This window comes from Mustela nivalis (assembly GCF_964662115.1).
Source record: "Mustela nivalis genome assembly, chromosome: 2".
In the NCBI taxonomy this organism is placed as follows: Eukaryota; Metazoa; Chordata; class Mammalia; order Carnivora; family Mustelidae; genus Mustela; species Mustela nivalis.
In genome coordinates this window covers 145,679,274-145,685,566 of record NC_139021.1, presented here as the reverse complement: position 1 = coordinate 145,685,566, position 6,293 = coordinate 145,679,274, and positions in this window count along the sequence as shown.

Here is a 6,293-nt window from a genome sequence, read left to right as displayed (position 1 = left end):
ATATCCATAGATATGTTGTACATACAATCTGATAAAAACTTCATCTGAAAGAAATTCTCGCATATGACCACAAAACTATACATAGAAGGGAATTTATTTTTACATCATTGTTATAAAAGTAAAAAATATATATATATGAGAAATAACATGAAGGCCAGCAGAAGAGAACTGGAATAATAATTAACAATAATAACCTCTGTATTTTATGCAATACAACGTACCCAAGAGAACAAAGAAGGTAGACTTTACATATGGCAATATTACTAGCAAGATGCATTAATTTTTAAAAATGAGTGCAGAATGGTAACTAAGTTGACCTCATTTGTATAAAATATTTAGAAGCCTGAGCTTGTGACTACAGAGGAAATTTCCTGGAGGACTTACAGAAATTACAGTGGGTACTGCCAAGAGGGGCGATAGACAGATCTTCACCATACCCTTTACACTATCTGAAATCCTTATCATGAACATGTACTGTTTAAAAAGCAAAATGCCAAGTTCTGGATTGTTTGACATTCTTATCATAAATAAGTATTCTTTTCATTTTCAAAAAGTCAAACAAAAAGCCAGGCCTAGAGTCATACAGATTGGAGTCTGAATTCCAGCTCCCTCATTTCCTGGTCCTAAAATGGGACCTCTCTGAAACTCAGCTGTTATGGCGAAGTGGGGCTAATCACGAGAAGTGGAAAAGATAAGTATGCAAAACATAGTCACTGGTTCCCCCATTTGTTTAGGGTCGGGATAAGGCGGCCTTCATTCGTTGGCAGGCTATGAAAAGCTGATGTTTTTAATCAGTTGCTTGGGTGGACCAAGAACCTCTTGTGGCAGATTTTTGGTTTCTTCCTTCCTATTGGAATGTGATAGCTGGAGGTGCAGCAACCATCTTGTGACCATAAGGACAGCCTTCACTAATACTCTGAAGATGTCAGAGCAGAATTATGGAAAGAACTTGAATCCCTGATGTCTTCACTGAGCCACAGAGCGTACTTTAAAAATGGCCCAGTACATTCCTAAATGAAATTAAAGAGTTAAGTGGGAAATTAATCCTAATTGTTAAGATAACTTTTGGTTCATAATTCAGTTACTTAGAGGCAAAAATGTCCAAGGAAGATACCATCTCAGAGAAGCCATGTGGGCATGGAATGACGGAAGAGCATCTGTCAGGGACATGGCTACTCCCTTTCCCCTCTAGTCCCCAGCCCCATGCCACTGAAGAACAGAAGCCCAGCCCTCTGCTCTCTCTCAATCCCATGCACACCTCTCAGCCACACTTCAGTTATGAAGCTCTCCCTCCAACCTCTCTCTCGACTACCATCATTCTAGCATGCACAACTGGCCTTGCAGACCACCCGGAGTCAGTGAAAATGGGAAATAACAGCAATAAAGACTCTTGAGACAGACCCCACTGCAGGGATCGTTAGACCCCGGCCCCTCTCTAACAGACAACTCCAGCTCAGACTCCTCTTCTCAGCCCACTGTCCCCCATCCTCCCTCTGCCAGACAGGGCCAGTGCCTGGTGAGGGAAGGCACAATCCTGGCTGTCTACACCGGGTCTCCCCGTGGCCCAGGAAGAAGACGACTCTCTGGGGATGGGACCACTGAGCACGTTTAGAGGCCCCAGGTAAATTTTAAGACAAAAGCAAGCCAAAGAAGGGTTATGAAAACACACCCGCCTTTACGGTGGAATGACAAAGGCTCCTACATTCAGCCTCCTCAGGTTGTATAACTCACAGCTTTAGTCAAGGGTGTAAGTAAAACGAGGCTGTATTCCCCTCCAAAGACCACAAGTGCCCTCCCCAGCCCCACCTCTGCCTGGACCCCACCCCCTCCACCTTCACCCTCTCTATCATGGAAACCGCAATCTTAGGCTCTGGTGGTCCTGGAACATTCGGAGGAGGAGGAGGGGCGGAGGAGAAGGGGCAGGCACTGCGGTGAGACCAGCGGGAGGTAGCTCCAGGCTGCCCCAAGAGGGAATAAGGTAGTTGGCTCCCAGACTGCGTCCCCAGGAGCCTCCGAAGGGCGGCTCCTTGACCACTAGGGGGCGCCCGAGCTTCTCCCGCTGGCCGCACCCTCCCAGGAGCCCTCCAGGTACACTCCCAGGCCTGGAGCCCTCCAGGACCCACGCTGCAGGCAGCCCAACCCCACCAGCTCCCCCCGCAACCCCCCATAGCCCTCCCCTCCCTTGCGCCGCCCAGCACTTGCCAGAGGTACCGGTGTGGGGCCTGAAAAGGAAAGGTTGTCTCTTGGCCCGCAGACAGAAGGAGGACACCAGGCAGAGACTAGGCACAGAATGCTCAATAATCAAGATAAACAGTGCTTTCATGAATATTTTAAAATCAGAATTAATGTAAAAAAATGAATGACAAAATATCAAAAATTCAGTTAAAAGCAGGATCCTCCGTGAAGTATGGCTGTCTGCCGTTCAGCAAGTCTCAGGCAGTACTCCTGGTGCCTTCAGCGGGGCCCAGCTGTATATCTGAGCCTTCCTGGGACCACAGCCCTGAGGGTTCCTGCCCACTCCCTCCCCAGCCCAGGGGTGTGACCAGGAGGGAGGCTGAGCCACACCCTGGGGATTGTACCTGTGAGGAAGGGCGTTCAGGGTTGGAAACTTCTCAGAAAGCCCTACCCGCTCTCCCTGAATTCCCCCAACTCCACAGGGAAAGAAATCAAACCACCGAGTCTTCCTCAAGGGAGGCAGGTGGGGCTTACAAAAGCCACAAGGCCTGAATACAAAATGGGACCCTTGGCCACCACCTCCCCAGAGCCTTGACTGCTAAAAATGAGAAGCAGACAAAGGGAGGGCAAAGTAGAAGGCTACAGATAAGGGGCCAGCAGGTGTAGGTGAAGGAACAACTCCACTCCTCCCCAGCAGGGCTCCAGCACCCCAAATTCAGTTTCCTGGGGAGCCACGGAAAATGCCAACCCCAACTGAGGCTCCCTACTTGGGCCCTACTCAGGCTTTCTCAGTGGGCATCTTCTCAGGTGTTAAAGACAGAAGTCTCCTCCCCCTTGTCCCCAGCCCTGGCTCCAAGACACAAGCCCAGTCCCACACAGGAGACAGGCACAGAGATGGGACAGCATGGTGTGCTCCCACGGAGGCCCAGGCCATGCCCCAATCTAACTACAAGCAAAGCAAGAAGCATTTGAAAACGTGAAAGAGGAGAGGGCCTACCTGAAGCTAGCAGGTGTCACTGCACATCCAATAAGCCCCTCAGTGACCTACCCTGTCAGGCCCCAATAAGGGCCACCAAAACTGAAGACTGGTATAGTGCCTTCCAGCCTGAACAAAGCTCTTCCACTCACCCAGCAGGACCACGAACAACTGAGTTCTCATTTGGGGTAAAAGTGATGGAAACTTGCCAAAGCAACTCCACTTTAGCCCACTTCTGAGAGGCTCAGAATCTATTTGGCAAGTTCCAATGATTTGGTTGTCACCCAAAGAGAACAGGCAGGTAGGAAGGAAAAGCCCAGACTCACGAAAGTCAGGAATGCTGAGACCCAGACTCAGCCATGGTCAAGAGAGAAATGGCACAGGCCACGAGAAGAACAGGACGGCTGTTTGTGGCAAGGGGGTTAGGGCAAGGCAGACCCTTGGCGGCAGGGGAAAGGATATGGGACCATATGGAGACACGAGGTTTCTTGAGGGCAGAGAGAACTTGGTACAGAAAAGGGAAAAAGGAAGAAACTGAGGTTCGAGAAAAACAGGGCATGGGGAGAACAAACACCATTGGCAGAGTCTTCCCACTGGGCCTGTCTGGACACGCATGGAGGTCCTGCACTCTCATGGCCACATTCATAGGATGCTATGTTTCTTCTCAGGAAAGTTTCAGAAATGAAAAGTTCCAGGCCAGGACAGACTGAGTGAGGGGTACGTGACTAAAAGCCACACACCTTAAAATTGGACACACTCACCAGTTCCAAGCCCCAAATGAGATCTTCCGTGTTCCTACAATTCCACACTCTCTCCTATGAAGTGGGGACATGAGACATGAATTCTAGGACACCCATCTGGGAACACAGGGTACAATATCTCAGGGTACAGACCTGCCTCCTTGCTGAGCCACCCCAACTTGGAGGAGGAGAAAGGATGAATGAGTCACAGAAAGTCACTGCAGAAGAGAGCAAAGGCAATGTTTATCCAAATTTTGGAGCCAGAGTCAGACCCCAGCTGTCTACCCCCCAATCCCATAGGCCAATGCAACTTTGATTTGGTTTGGGTTTTTTAACAGACATCGACTTTTCTGAAATGTTCTGTGGCTTATTATTTCTGTGTAACCACAGCAACAAAACTAGCCCTGCGTTCTCCTAACCCATCAGGGAGACCCCCACGCAGCTTCAGAAAGACTGAGCAAAATATGGTGAGCAGCCCCAGGGAAAGGCCCAATGAGGAAGGTGCTAGAGGCCAGCTGTGATGAGTGCCATGCTCTCCCCTCACTTTACCTCCAAGGAAGTGCACTAGTGAGTCCCCTTGTGCCCAGAGGAATATAAAGGGGAATCCTGCCGATGCAGAGTGGGCCAGTTTCCAATCTCCTAAGGGGTTACAAGGTAGTCTGAATCTTAGCTTGCTGTAGATCTCAAACTGCTAGAACAGCTTGTTAAACAGAAATAGGATCTTTAAAAGGGAAGCATCGATCACCAGAACTAGAAACAGCCATGCCAAGAGGAAGGACTTGAGTTAAGCCCCTCCCCTCCGTCCTTGTTTGGATGTGAGGGTCCCTGGACCAGAACTTCAGTCGGAAGAGTGCTACCCATGTTGAAGATGCAGATTTGCACAAATTCACCTTAAATGAATTTGCCCATGATGACTGTTGATTCATAGGCACCCGGGGACCAGTGCTGAACTCTAGGATGACTTGGTGACAGGCCCTGGGCTCCATGTGTCCCTGCTCTGCCTGACAGGTTGGATGGAAACTGATAAAGGACTAGTCATAGCTTCTGATGACAAAACTGGGTCAGGCTAGAATGATGACTGAGACAGAATTTAGTGAGGGCAAATGCAAGCTCTGCACTTGAGTAACCAAGGTCACTCGGCATGAACATAAATGAGATAATTGCTTCAGAGCAGCTCCCGGAGACAAGGTCTGGGCATTCCGCAGGCCTCAGACTCCACACGCATCTACTGGGTGAGGGGCTGCTCAGGGCTTGAATGCATCTGGGGAGGGGTGTCCCCCTAGGACGCAGACGTCCCTGGTTTCTGTGCACCCCTCCTCTCAGATGGGACCTACACCCCATGCAGACACCTGCCCCACAGCTCCTGGAACTTCACGGTCTGCCTGCCACCGAAAGGAGTGTCCAGAACTACACCTCACCTGCATAGCCCTGGCCCCAGTGGCCCTTACCTGAGATAAAATGTGCCCCAGGACTCCCCTGCGGGACCTGGCCAAGGCCAGGACTCTACCTGAGATCACGCCCTTGTTGGCTTCTATCCCTTCCCTACCTTGTGCTCCCCACTCCCCAGGTAATCTAGAATCATAGCACCAGCTTCTCTGGGCCCAGCCATAGACTAGTCTCCTCAGCATGGTTCTGGAAACCACGGTTTCACACCATGGCCAGAGTACACATGTTCTAAGCAGGGTGTAAGCACAGGGTAAAGGATCTGGAAGGCGAATCTGAATGAGGAATGGCCAAGGAGACAGGAGGTGGACCTTGACCAGAGCCACGCTGGCTAGGCAAGAGCTAGCCCCTGACTTTGGCCACAGAAGTAGGCCCAAGGAAGAGGCGTCCCACGACACTGGCATCAGGGGTGAGCCCCAACTCGGTGCCACCTGCTTCATGTGGGTTATTCCATTTGATCCGTGGGGCCAGCCTAAGAAGGAGCCATGACGGCCATCAAGTCATCATGAGGAAGCTGAAGACAGCAAGGTCAGTAATTTGCCCAAGGTGTCCCAGCTGTGGATGAGACCCAGGAGTCAAACTCAGACTGTAGACCATTAAGATGTAGTGCCACCCACCCCACTCCCGCGCAACACTTCCAGATCCAAAGTGTCAGGATCTTCACTGGGAAGTTCCCCTTGCCTCGCCACCTCCCCGCCGTGAAATAAGAATGCAGCACTTCTGGGGACAGAGACCCAATCCAAAGGATACTGGCAGTGATGTCCCCATGGAACAGCACCATTCTCCACTCTTCCACCATCTGCACCCCCATACACAACGTGAGCTTGGGGTTGGTGGGGGGGAGACTACACTCTGGCAGCAGTGGTTTCTCCCTTGGGGTGGGCCAGTGATTGCCTGGGAGGGTAAAAGCAGCCTGGGGCTTGGCAAGAGTTGTGTGCCCTGTGTCCTGGCCACGCCCA